This window comes from Chelonia mydas, chromosome 1 (genome assembly GCF_015237465.2).
Source record: "Chelonia mydas isolate rCheMyd1 chromosome 1, rCheMyd1.pri.v2, whole genome shotgun sequence".
Lineage (NCBI taxonomy): Eukaryota > Metazoa > Chordata > Testudines > Cheloniidae > Chelonia > Chelonia mydas.
In genome coordinates, this window is record NC_057849.1 from 331092842 (window position 1) to 331106667 (window position 13826).

The 13826-nt window shown below is 42.4% G+C and overlaps 1 protein-coding gene across 3 annotated transcripts in view; it reads left to right on the forward strand.

Moving 5' to 3' along the window:
- The window catches only part of GRM3 (glutamate metabotropic receptor 3), a 146522-nt gene that overhangs the window by 2542 nt on the left and 130154 nt on the right, over window positions 1-13826 (forward strand). The window lies entirely within an intron of this gene.

Consider the following 13826-nt stretch of genomic DNA (forward strand, 5'->3'; position numbering starts at 1 on the left):
GGAATGGTTATGGTCTACTGTGAAATAACACATTCTTCCCCCACTTCCAAAATATACCAATCAGTACTGTCCACCAAACCTCATTGTTTCTATGATTACTCATTTTAGAGGTAAAAGAATGAAAATCAACATTAAGTAAAAAATGCCCACCATTTTTCCCCTGCTGTGTAACTTAAAAATAAGCAAAATCACTATTTTTATCAAGTACATTAGACTATAAATCTTGCTCCTGCAATGAGACACTGGTTTTTGTTGCTGTTTGTTTTGTTTGAGTTGTTTTTTATTGATGGCCTAGTTATATACTCCTCTGCAAATGATGATTTTTAATGTAAATGTTGCCACCCTTGGTAAATGTAGCAGAATGCTATCATTCAAAGAGTGAATCCTTGGCATGGTATGGCGATCAAGTTCCTCTCTGGATCTTGTTTGCATCTTTATGTTTAGATAATATGTGCTAGAGCAAGTTTTGAAAGTAAGCTCGAACCCCAAAGCAAAAGAAACATAGAGGTAAGAATACTCAGCAGTGCAATGATCTGTGCTGTTTAAGTGGAATTTAATTTAGAAATGAGTAAAGTAATGGGGTGGGGGATGGGAAGATACACTGTTACATCTTGGTATTGAAAGGAAGATGTGTACAGATGTTTTGTGCAAACAAGATAGCCCCAGGGGAAAATCCTATAGAATTTAATAGTGTTGTAGCTAATAGGTTCTGTACAATGCATCCGATGAAGTGAGCTGTAGCTCACGAAAGCTTATGCTCAAATAAATTGGTTAGTCTCTAAGGTGCCACAAGCACTCCTTTTCTTTTTGCGAATACAGATTAACACGGCTGTTACTCTGAAACCTGTAAAACCCTATGTAGCTTAATTCTAATCTGATTTGCCCTGGTGTAAATCAGGAGTAATTTGTTTGACATCAATGGTCCAGATTCTTAGCTGGTGTAATTGAGTTCAATGGAGCTATACCAATTTACACCAGCTGAGGATCTGGTTTAAGAGTGTGAGTTCAGAATCAAGTCTGTAGACTTTAGTAAAGCAGTAGATCCTGGCTATACATTTGTTGAAGCATCCTATAGGATTCCACTGCAGGAAAGATCATTCTCTATTAAATTCTACAGGATGGTTCAGAAAGGTTATTATTTTTTATTAAATCTCCATTAGAGACCAGAATTTCAATGCTTCAATGCTTTGTCTCTCCTTACATACAGTATAATAATAATTAATCATTTTGTTTACAAAGCACCCACCCACTAAAGCTCTCAAGAAGTTGTACAGCAATGTTATCAATACAGGATAATACAGTATTACTGTTTGTGTGTAAACATATATAATGAGAAGTGCAGAGAGTTGTTCAAACTGTGGTGAAGAAATCCATGTAGTATCGACTGGCTTCTCTTTCTGAGTATTGATGTCAAGTTTACTGATGAAAGAAGAACAGGAGTACTTGTGGAACCTCAGAGACTAACAAATTTTATCTGAGCATTTATTTGACGGTTATTTATTTAAGCATTTATTTGATGGTTATCACTAAGTGATCCAGTCCCATTCTTGATCAGAAGCTAGGGTCGATTGTCCCTTGCCATATGCAGGGAAATATGGTGGCATATGGTGCTCCTTTACTTCTTTGCATGGGATGCACATGCAGTCTCCCCATGGCCACTGCTCCCCTTCCCATGAAGGGGTGGGGAATGGGCAGGGATTTGGTTCCATCCACCCCAACAATGCATCAAGCTGTGTGGAGGGGGAAGTAATCTGCGACTTCTCTATGCTCGTTTCCCCTTTGGAACAAGTTGGGAGCCAAGAGATTGAGTCTCTTCCCTGCTCTGCTCCTGGGATAGTGCAGCTATGTGCTACCCCTTCCGCAGGGCAGATTGCAGAGTGATGCTCTAGCCCTAAACTGGTGAAAAGGAGTGGGACACAGCAACAAGAGGTCTTGTGTAAAACACATCTTTTCATTTAAAATCACCTCTTTATTTGAATAGTAGAGCTGCCAGGACAAAAGACAAGATTTTCTCAGACTTTGTAGTATCCAACTCTAGGCTGGGAACAACTTCAGGGCAAGTGTGTGTGAGTTTTTCCATTGCTACAGACAAAAAAAGCAATTGTCTACAAAAGTGTTTCAGTTTCTACCACCTGGGAGGCAAGGCTATTGCTGCCTCCTCTGGTATGCAGAGAATCCAGTGGGCAATGCCAGTGAAACTGTTGCCGTGTATATTTTACTGCAGGGTTTTTCAGTATTTTTTTTTTCAGTATTCCGCGAATATTACAAGGAATATCATACGTAGTTTCAAGTTGTGTGTTAACTCAGTGGTGTCAGATCATCAGTCAATGTAAATCAATGCAGTTCCATTGAAATCAAACAGCACTAAAGTCAATGGAGCTACATGAATTTTTACCAGCTGAGGATCTATCCCAATATTCCTTTTATCTTAATATTGGCCCTGTGACGCTAAAATGATATAATTGGAAACACTGTAATGTCATTATGCACAGCTACAATGGAAGCAAATGGAAATGTAGGGTAATAGTCTTCACACTATGTAGCTGTAGGGCCATGTTGTCAACTGGTGTAAATCAGCATAACTGCATGGAAATCAATGGAGTTATACCAATTTGTACCAGCTGAGGAACTACCCCATAACTTGTAGCATAAAATGGTATAAAAACTCAATTGTAAAAGAATAAGTAAACAGATCATTCTACACTACAGTCTGTTCTTAGATACAGACACCAGCCTCATTATGATGATCATTATTGTACCATAAAGGTGCACAACAATGACCAGTAGCAAGTGTCTACACTGAAGAAAGCCCCAATTTCAATTTACAATTGAAAGCCCCAATTCAATAAAGTACTTAAGCATGTGCCTAACTTCAAACACCTAAGTAAGCCCATTGACTTCATTGAGACTGCTCATACGCTTAAAGCTTGGCACATGTTTAAGTACCTTGCTGAATGGGGCCTATGGCTCTACCCCTCACCATTACAGTCAGTGGGAGCTTTGCCACTTATTTTGATGAGTGTAGGCTCCATGAACAAATGGAGATGGTGGAAAAACAAGACAGGATATGCATTAAGTAGGGAACGCACGACAGAGCTTGAACACTTCATGGATAAAGATTTTTTCCAAGGTTCCTTGTAGGGAACTGAGGGACCCTTGAGCCTTCAAATGGGGAGGTTATTTCAGGTACAAATGGGTGGCATGGGAATAGGCACAAAAGTCAGAAATGGCTGAAGAGGAAAATGGGGTGATGAGTGATAAAGCTTGGGAGGAACATGAAGAGCTTCAGGCAGTGGAGAAATGACATGAGGAGAAGAAGGCCAAGCTGGGCCTGCAGTAAGTGTAAGAGCAATGTGAAGATTCAAGGATGACTGAAACGTGGTCAGAGCAGTGGGGAAAGAAAGGTAGCTGCATTTTGGGTTGATGGAAGTGGAGAGAATTAAGAGTGGAAGAGGAGAAGCTGCAGTAATTAAAACATGAGATTGCAATGGCAAGGAAGGCGTGAATTTTGGAGGTGGCGTAGAGGTAGCCGAATTTGGCAAGGAGAGGGGGAGAGACGACATCAAGGATGACATCTTATTCAGTAAAAAGAAAAGGAGTACTAGTGGCACCTTAGAGACTAACCAATTTATTTGAGCATAAGCTTTCGTGAGCTACGCGAAAGCTTATGCTCAAATAAATTGGTTAGTCTCAAAGGTGCCACAAGTACTCCTTTTCTTTTTGCGAATACAAACTAACACGGCTGCTACTCTGAAACCTATCTTATTCAGTGGAAAGGATGATGGTGATAGAGGTGGGGAGAAGGGAGAGGTTTACGGAGGAGATTTCAGGGAGTTGATGTTCACCACTCCGAATTTCTAGTGGCAGTGAGTCACAGAAAGGAGATATCAGACAGCCAGGTGGGGATATGAAAATGGGGAAAAAATTGAAAATTCATGCGTGCCTACACATTTGTACAGAGAAATCAGAGTAAAGCTGGTATGACTAAACCTGTGTGAGCAAATTGCATCACTCAGGAGGAGTGTGGTGGAAGAAAAGGGGAGGGCCCTGGTGTGCCTGGAATCCCAGGGGAGCCAGCTAAGGTCAGTCAATCAGGGTGAACTGCAAAGAGTGGGGCAGGCAATCCCCAAAGCTGGTGGATATTCCAATACTTAGATTTACCAAGCCAGCACAAAACAGCTTCTATTATACTCACTGGTTACTCAGAAATCAACAACACAGTCCCCTTAAAGTAACCCAGCCTCAGGCCTCCACCTAGACACCCAAGTCAAATAATGCATCCGATGAAGTGAGCTGTAGCTCACAAAAGCTTATGCTCAAATAAATTGGTTAGTCACTAAGGTGCCACTAGTACTCCTTTTCTTTTTCCAAGTCAAATATGATGAGGATTAATGAAAATCTTATTCATCATATTAAAAAGTTCTGCCAGTCCCAAAGGATTGGACACATTACCCACCAAGTTAATTAATATTTCAGATCTTACCCAAATACATGCTTATGGCCAATTCTTATTAACTAAACTAAAATTTATTTTTTTAAAAAGGAGAGAGCGTATAGGTTAAAAGATCAGTATACATACAGACATGAGTCAATCTTGAGATTCAGATTCATAGCAGAGATGGTGAGCTTTGTAGATGCAGAGTTCTTTCAGAAATAGTTCACAGGTTATAGTCCAATGTTTATGTTCAGAGTGGTCCCGTCAGAACTGGGATCTCAATTTTTTGGCTTAAGTTTCCCCTGCATTGAAGCATAAAGCAGATCTGAGATGACAGGATCAGGACCCAAGAGTCTTTTATACAATTTTCTAACAGCCACTTGACCATACAATCCTGCATGAACAGCAGGCTTTTGATGTAATCTTCTGTTTCCCAAACCTCACTGGTAATTAACTACATGGATTAACATAAAATAATTTGTCCATTAAGCCATTTATCACAAACAAAGAGACATATAGACAATGACATTATTTCATCCACGATTCATCTAAATGTTCCCTTTTGATCATTAAATCAATAGCTATAGTGACAGACAGGAACTGTCTGTTTACATGGCTAACACTTAACAAGCTATAATTAACACATACAATTAATATCACCTTCAATTCTCTAACAATACAGGCTTGCATTTCAAAGTTCTAGTCTACTTAGCTTGGAATGGCCTTAATTACCATTTACATAGTGTTCTAAAATCTCTCTAATGGTTGACTCTGGTCATTTATTCTGCAGAATGCTTAACCCTTTCTGGCTAGGTGTCACACTTCGTATAAAGTTTGCTGCAATTATATAACAGTGGTAGCAACAATGGTTTGCACGGTCATACTTTAATTAGATAATGTCACTCCTGGATGGAGTCCAGAAAAAATAAATGAGAAGAGAAGGAGGAATGTGATAGAGATCCTTAAGGAGACAATGAAGAAGTGTTTCAGAGTAACAGCCGTGTTAGTCTGTATTCGCAAAAAGAAAAGGAGTACTTGTGGCACCTTAGAGACTAACCAATTTATTTGAGCATCAGCTTTCGTGAGCTACAGCTCACTTCATCGGATGCATACTGTGGAAAATACAGAAGATGTTTTTATACACACAAACCATGAAAAAATTGGTGTTTATCACTCTCCTTACAATGTGTATGATAATCAAGGTGGGCCTTTCCAGCACAAATCCAGGGTTTAACAAGAACGTCTGAGGAAGGGGGGGCGGGGGGGAGGAGGAAAAAACAAGGGGAAATAGGTTGCCTTGCATAATGACTTAGCCACTCCCAGTCTCTATTCAAGGGGAAATAGGTTACCTTGCATAATGAAGAAGTGGTCAGAGATGTCAGAAAAGAATCAAGCAAACACAAGTATTGGGGGAGGTAAGACAATGATCTGCAATGTCAAAGGCAGCTGATAGATCAAGGAGATGAAGCACAGAGGCGTGGCCTTTAGAAAAGTGTTGGTGGAGTGAAGACAATGAAAGCCACATTGCAGGGCCTCAAAGGAAGACACCTTGAGGAAAGGGATTAATGGGAGGAAAAACTGATCCCCTGTTTAGAGCATCTGTTCAAGCAGTTCAGAAGCAGAGCTGAGGAGGCAGATAGGATAGCAGTTAGAGGGGCAGGTGGATTTTTCAGGATAAGAGAAACCAGAGCTTTTTGCCTGAGATGGACGGTTCCTGAAGAGAGGGCAGAGAGAGAGAGAGAGAGAATGATAGAGGGAGCAAGTGAATGAAGGCATTTGGAGGCCAAGGAATAAAGGAGGAAATAGATGGGGGGAAGGACTAAAGACTGAAAGGAAGGAAAGGAGAGAGAGGGAGGGACTGGAGAGAGAGAGAGGAGAAAGGGAAAGAGAAGGTGCAGAGATCCCACTGTGTGGGATCATAGGGATTGGAAGGGACCTTCTGGGTCCATTGAATCCAGTCCCCTGCTATATCAGGGAACCCTGTCAGATAATTCCATTCATAAACTTATCAAGCTCTATCTTAAAACTACCTAGCTCGTTTTTTCCCATTACGCCTATTGGACGACTGTTATGCCCCTGAAGCACCCCATGTGGGACAGAGAGGGAGGAGGCAGGGGCTTGGGTAGAGGGCCTGAGGAGGGAGGCAAAGGGAATCAGAGACCTGTGACTCACTGAAGGAGAAGTGTAAATGCCTTGCCAGAGAAATAACTACCCTGAGGGAAGAAAGAGCAACTGAAAAATAGGAAATGTTAGTAAGTGGGTGCATCATTAGCTGACAAGTGTAGTAGGGGCTTTATAATGTCCTGTTTTTCCATGGGACTCTCCAATTGGGAGCAATTTCACACTCAAATCAGGGACCATTTTGTTCCATGCCATGTTTCGTTTACATCTGAAACTTAGGTCAGGCCAGCTCCATCACACAGGGGTGTGTGAAAGCCCAGTGCAGACAATGCTAGGTCAACAAAAGAATTGTTCTGTCAAACTAGCTACTGCCTCTTGGGGAGGTGGATTTACTACAGCAATTGAAGAACACTTTCCGTTGCTGTAGTAAGTGTCTACACTACAGTGCTACAGCAGTGCAACTGCAGTGCTGCAGCTCTGCTTCTGTAGCATTTCTAGTGTAGACGCTGAATGGCCAGACTGCTGATCTGCGGACCTTCATCCTGTGCAGTTCTGAAAACGATCAACTTCTGTGCATTTGTGATGGCCTGTCCCCAAAGGCATGTGATATTAGGCAAAGCCAAAAGTGACTCTGCCGTCTCTCTGCCATCTGAAAGGTATGGTTCTGCAGACAATTTACTGAGTCTAAGTTTCGGCTGTGCTGACTCTTCCAGTGTTGCATAAAAGCCTGCTTAGATGTGTTGCCAATGGAGTGCTGACGGTCTGCACTGTGTGAGTTTTATGCACCTTTCAGCTGAATGTAGCAGATCCAGATCCAGATGTAGCATTCAGGGACATCACTGATCTGTGGCAACCACTGGAGGGCTTTGTGCTTGTAAACCAACAAGAGAATTGCACCTATCCATAGAGTATGAAAAGGGACAGATTTTCAAAAGAATTCAGCCTCCACCAGCCCCCATTTATGCCTCTAAATAAATGGCCTGGTTCCACTCAAGTGGCTAAATGAAACAGCCAGATTTTCAACTGCTGGGTTCTGCGTAGTTTTAAAATCTGGTCCTAAACAGTTTCTCATCAGTGACAGACGAAAGAAGGAGAATATTCTCCATTTTACTTATTCATTACAAAGCGCTATGTGCAAGAGAGCACGATACAAAGGAAATTGCTTATGAAACATACTATATTTTGCAATACAATATGCTATACAATACTGTATATTCTAGTCATGATTAGGGATCTATTAAAGCTAAAGGAGCATTGCCACTGACTTCACTGGGTATTGGTTAGTCCCCAGGGTAATGGATTTGTGGATGCATATATTTGTGTATGTGTCTCAATGAGTGCACAAGCTTTTATTTCTGCATTCTTTGGCTGCAAATGTTTGGATCTTGTAATTTCTGCCAGGGATTATTAATTTATTAGTGGTAATTGTAATCACAATGGTGTATATATTGCTCAGTAAAGAAATTATGATGGCAGCCAGAATAGAGCATATTAAATAACATAGAGGAGAAACCCATATATAGCCATAGGGACTCGTTAAAGACACAGTGCTGTTTAGTATAGTGTGGGCATCCTGCAGTCAAAACCACACACAGACATCTGTGAAAAATCAAGGCACAACATTTGGGACCATTTCCCCTGCCCTTATAACATGGAGAGATCGGCATTTTTCTTCCACGGGCTTCATTTTTCGTATAAATAGATAGATACCTTATACTAAGACACACAGGGACCAGTCCTGCAACCCTTACTCTTACAAAGGGGCTATGTTAGTCCTATTAACTGGGATTACTCTCATGAGTAAGCATTGTAGAATTGAGTCCCTGTCTAAAACTATAAAAACTATTATCTTTATTTTACTTCTAATAAAAAAATGACCCTGCCAAACAAAAGACAATTTTTGGAGGAAGTGAATGAGCATCTTTGCTGAGGATATATATTAACCTGAGTTTTAGCTCAATGGAAATTAAATTGTCCAGGTATTGAGCTGAATTCTCAGCTAGTTTAAATTGGCATAGCTCTGTTGATGTCAATGGAGCTACATCAATTTATACCAGCTGAGGGTCTAGCCCATAAACTCCTGTATTTTTAATGGATCCTTCACTAAAATTGGGCTCAGTCCAACATCCTGTACAGTCAATGGGAACTCTGCCATCCACTTCAGTAGGCAACGGATCAGGCTTCTATCTGTGGTCCAAAAGAGTCTTTCTAGACCTTAGCATACACAACAAATCAAGGTCTTGGCTTTAGCTGCTAGCAATGACGTTTTATCACTACTCTAGATCTCTGTCTTGTAAAAAAAAAAATCACATTCAGTCTAGTAATCTGACCACAAAGTCATAGATCAGCATTTAGTACAAGAGGACTTCATACATTGTTAATTTATACACCACATTCTTTGCACACAGAGAAAAGAGCATCTGTGTTTCCCGGAAAGTTTTGACATCAAAGAGCTACAGTGAACTTTCATATGACTAGAATATTTACAAAACGTGCTATAAAAATTACTACTCCAGAGTTATTTCTAAGTATTATAAGTCAGTAGAATTAAACTATGCTTGTTAAATACAGTACATGGACAATGTCCATGTTTGTGATGCATTCTTCTTGGCTTTTTCAGTTGGACTTGCTCACTTTCTCACTAACTGGCAACACTCGAACTTATGATGGGGCCTCCATTGTAAATTGAACTGGACAGATATTGCGTTTCCATTATTTATTTATGGGCCTGATCCGGTGTGTTGCTGAGTGCTGTCACCTCCTGATGAAGTCAATGTGAGGTAAGGGCACTCGGCACTGCACAGGATCTCAGCATTTTGTTAAATCAGGCCCTTGTTACTCTACCTATTCCCAAAAAGTGAGGAAGGGGAGAGTTCTTTAAGGGAATGAAAGCTCAACATTAATGTCAACATCAGCCAGTTCTTCTGAGCCATCTTGTTAGCAACCACATTTCTGATAAAGGAAAATCTAAAGCTACTCAGCTTCCCTTGATATTAAAGGAGACATTTACCTTCTCTTTTGTAGCCAACAGATATGTTCAATCTTAGGATCTTCAGTGCAGAACAAACACAATTACAGTACATGCAACCATTGTCCTTTTTCCTTCCATTTGTTATACCAATAAAATAAATACCAGCAGGATCTTATTAAAGGGAAAAAGGCAAAATACCACATTTATTGTGAATACACAAAGAATCATAGTAAGTAGTTAGTTATAGCTATAACATTCCATTCAATCTCATATTTATTCACACACACAAACACACACACACACACACAGGTTCTGCAAGGTTGTTATCATAGTTACCAGCCTTAGAGTTGCTCATGCCAAGCCACTGGCCAGGTGGCCTGGACATGAGGAGGGAGCAGGGCCTTGTCAGATGCTCATCTGATGCTCCTGGAAGTTGGTTTGCAGAATCAGACCCCTCAAAGTTCTCACTTTCTAGAGTCCATTTTTATAGGAATTTCTTCCTATACCAGTCTATGGGAATTGCTTCATCATGCTGTTGCTGAATCAATCAGCAGATGGCACATTCCTGACGGCTCCATGCTGCTAGATGTTATCTTGTTCTTTGGTTCTCCCATTCTTGAGGCTGTTGGGTGGATTCTAGTCTGCCCTCCGGGGGTCCTCTGGTTATTTCCACTTGACGCCTTCTTCAGCCGATGGACACTGGATTCTTAGGCTGGCACCTCCCTGATCATTCAGTTATTATCCACACCAAGCATCCATCCACATACATCCTCTATCTCTATTTTAATCACAATTGTTAACAAAGCAAGATGAATACAGCAAAAGGGCGGGGAGTCTCTGGGTGCTGTTTCTATTGTTACAAAGTATTGCTTTGAGTCTCTCTCTGTGTGAGTAGTTGTTGTAACAAAGAATTGCTTTGAGAACAGACTCTGTCTTAGAATGTACTAACACAATTAGCAGCTTGCAAGTTTCACACATAGAGGGAGAGAAACAGTACCAAAAACCAAGAGACCTCTTAATTAGTAATACCCTTGAATTTAAACTATGGGGAATCAAACTTATTTATGATTTTAATACAGAACTTCTTTAATATGATCCAACACATTTGCCTGTCTATTATGCTCTTAATAAGGCTATGTTTACACGTGGATAATCCTGAGATCGATTTATTAAAATGAGTTTATGAGTTAAAAGGGAAGAAGATCGAATGGGATAGTTCAGGGAATACAAATCAGATGAGATGACTTTTGGAGAATAGTAATTTTGCTTCCTGAAACTGACTTGAAGAGAACTGCACAGCTTAAAGCAACCTGTTCTTCTTTCACGCGGAAGTGATCTCGAATTAATTGTACAGTTTAGCTGAACTTGGTTTTCCTTAATATCCTTGGAGAAAAGCTCTGAGAGACTGGGAATTTTAACTTGTTTGTAATGTAAACTCAATATATTGGAGGCACTTTTTAACACTACAGAAGCTGGCAGGAGGGGGAAAAAGCCTTGATTCTCTAAGCAAAGAGGAAAAACAGGTGACAAGAATCACCCTCACTGAAAGGCAGATAATGAAAATGTGGGAAAAGGTCTTTATTTTACCAATTGTCTTTCCAAGGCCACTTAAAATGACATTTACAATGTCAGCCTCTTTCTTATTATTAGACCTCTTCAAAAATGGGGGAAGCGGGAGGGAAATTGCCCATTTGTATTGTATTTAGTTATTTATTTGCTTTTTTCAACATTTTCAGAATTTCTCAATTATTATAATACATTTCATTTCATTTCATTTCAATTTAGCCAAGATTTCTCCCAGAAGCAGGTCTCTGGGGCATTCTGCAGGTGTTGTGGGCTGTTTTCGTACCCTGAGGGCCAGGTTCTGATACCCTTATAATGATACTACTCAGTATAAGTAAGGGTATCTGAATGTGGCCCAGGTGCAGGAGGGTGGAGCCAAGGCTCTGCCCATTCCCCGCCCCTTCCAGCTGATGACTCCCTGCCCACCTGCTCCAAGGAAGGACTAGGCAGGCCGGTAGCCCTACTTACTCCTATGCCTTAATCAAAGGCGTAAGGAATAGTGGATGCCCTCACTCCCTCTGACTCCCCTGCAAAGGCATGCAGCCCGAGCGAAATCTAGCCCTGAATAAGGATGCATTTTGATTTGGCCTCTCCAGATGAAATGTTGCATGCAGCACCTTATACCTAATGAATCATGCTGCCCACAACAATCCACAAACATTTGTGATTTTTAAAACAAAGGCACATCTCTCGAGTTGGCGCCCCAGGAGAATTCCAGCAAATGAGTTTACTTGCCGGAATGTCCCTGAAACAGGGACACGTTCATCTAGTCAGGGAACTGGCTCTGAATTGCAGCCCTTTGGGGTGACTGTGTGTTAAGAAGAAAATGTGTGTTTACTTGAGAACTGAATGTGCGTTTGTTCCTTGAGCTGCACCCTGTGATTTTAAAACTGATGTGCTTGAATCAGCCTGGTCACTGGGCCGTGGGAGGCGTCCCACCTTTTCTCTGCAGCCCCAGCAGCCGCTCTGGAGTGAGCGGGACGTGCTGTTCCTTCCCTGTTGCAGCTGCTCAGCAGCTCCCCCTCTGGCAGCCCACTGCATCACAGCAAAGGGAGGAGAATTCTTCCATTGACAGCCTCCTTTCCAGGCTGCAGGAACCCCAGGGAAAGCAGGAGAGGAGCTCAAACAGCTCTGCCTGAGCTTAACAGTGTGCCCAACAAGGGAATGCTCCTTCCCGACCCATACACACAGCAGAGGGGGAAAAGGGGAGAAGATGAGACCTAACAACTAGTTACGGCTCCCTGATTTTCTGCCCCAGAGCAGGTTAGAGCACCTTGTGGGCTGCTCTCACTTGTGCCAGCTCCCGATGGTCCCCAACAGACTATTCACCAGGTCAGCAGCATGCACCAGCCACTCCTTTCCTTGACCTTGACTTGTCTCTGTGCACGTCCACATGCCCCCTGCACCAGGTGCCTTTGTGGAAGGAAGCATAGGAGCCGGATAGATTGGCACTACTCCTGCTGTGACGTGTGGTTGGTTTCCGCTCCCTTTGCAGCACACAAGTGGCACAAATGGAGTGGCGAAGGCCAGAGAACCTACCCCAAGGTATTGATTGTGGTCCCTTGGCCTTTGTGAAATAATATATTTGGCCCCAGGCTGGAACAGTTGGACTCCACTGGTCTAAGCGGTACATGGTGCAATGAAGGAGCAGTAAAACAGAGGGAGGCGAGACTGTGGACACAGTAACACAGCAGAGGTGTGTGTGCAGCTGGGTAAGCCCCACATCTTCAACAAGCTGTGCCACAGCCCATAGATCAAAGACATGCTCCCTGGGAGCCCCCTAACTTCCAGCATAACGGTATTGAATTGGTTGCAGTGGAGCGGAGGGAACTCATTCTCTCAGGGCCTCTGCACTGTGGGTCCCCAACAGGACCTCTTCATGGAGGTGAGGGCGCAGTGACCATGCAGGGAGGCCTTTGCAGTCCTGCATATCGAGATGTGTGCTCCGTGCCAGCTCCAGTTATGCCAACATGAAGGGGAGCATTGGAGTCAGGCTGAGAACAGGGGCGGTGGTCCAGTGGCCAGGTACTGCAGCATTTGGGCCGTGGAGGGGCACTAGCTGTTACTCCAGTCTCCGAACTGGAGTAGTGACTGTTGTAAAGTGGTCATCAAGGGGTTAACTGGGTTACTCAGAGTATTATGGGTTGAAGCTGTGCTCCCTGACTTCTGGTTTAGTTAGAACAGTGGGAGTTTTCTCCCCTGCCCTGTTGTGATATAGTTAAATAAAGCAGCAAGTTCCCACCCTGCTATCCTTTGAGTAGACTGATTGTCGTTGCACTGAGCAGTCCCTTTACAAAAGTGACCACGGAAGGCTCTGTACAGGAATCCCAAGTGAGGGTGTCCCCCTGCAAATCCCTTCACAATTCATCCGCATTAAGCCCAGCTACTGGGGCTTTTGGCAGGATTCAAGAATCTCACCCGCAGCAAAATTCTGTTTCAAGCAGAACTTAGATTGTTACCTCTCATTGTTTATTGTTAATCCTGCTATTAATAAACAAGCCCTTTTTGATTAGCATAGAACACTTCCAACGCAGGACTGGGAAAGAGAGAGCGTTCTGCGGGTACTGGAGGAGTTCTCACCGGTCTTTTCCCAAACCTCCTCTGTGCCTAGTGCACAGCTTCTACATCTCTAGCTTCAAGGAAATGAAACATGCAAGTGGTAGAAACTCCACTACAGCCTCCCGAGCAGTTCGCAGAGCATCCATAACATTGAAAAAAGCACCCCCTGGCCTCCAA